Source organism: Penaeus monodon, chromosome 34, assembly GCF_015228065.2.
Source record: "Penaeus monodon isolate SGIC_2016 chromosome 34, NSTDA_Pmon_1, whole genome shotgun sequence".
Classification (NCBI taxonomy): Eukaryota; Metazoa; Arthropoda; class Malacostraca; order Decapoda; family Penaeidae; genus Penaeus; species Penaeus monodon.
In genome coordinates, this window is record NC_051419.1 from 20,235,512 (window position 1) to 20,235,728 (window position 217).

Genomic DNA, 217 nt, shown 5'->3' on the forward strand with positions numbered 1-217 from the left:
TGGGCGGTGCCAGATGGAAGGGCATGCTGGGCGCTTTGCAGCTAGAGCGGCTTCTTCTTTTGATAGAGATCAGTGTTGCAAAATCATGCAGCAAATCGTGCAGGCAGCTGATAATAGGCATTGCACTCAATATGAACAGGAAATCACGAATATTTGTACTTTTAACTTTATTAGAAAAACTGCATGTGGATACTTCAAATCGTAATCAGGATTCGCG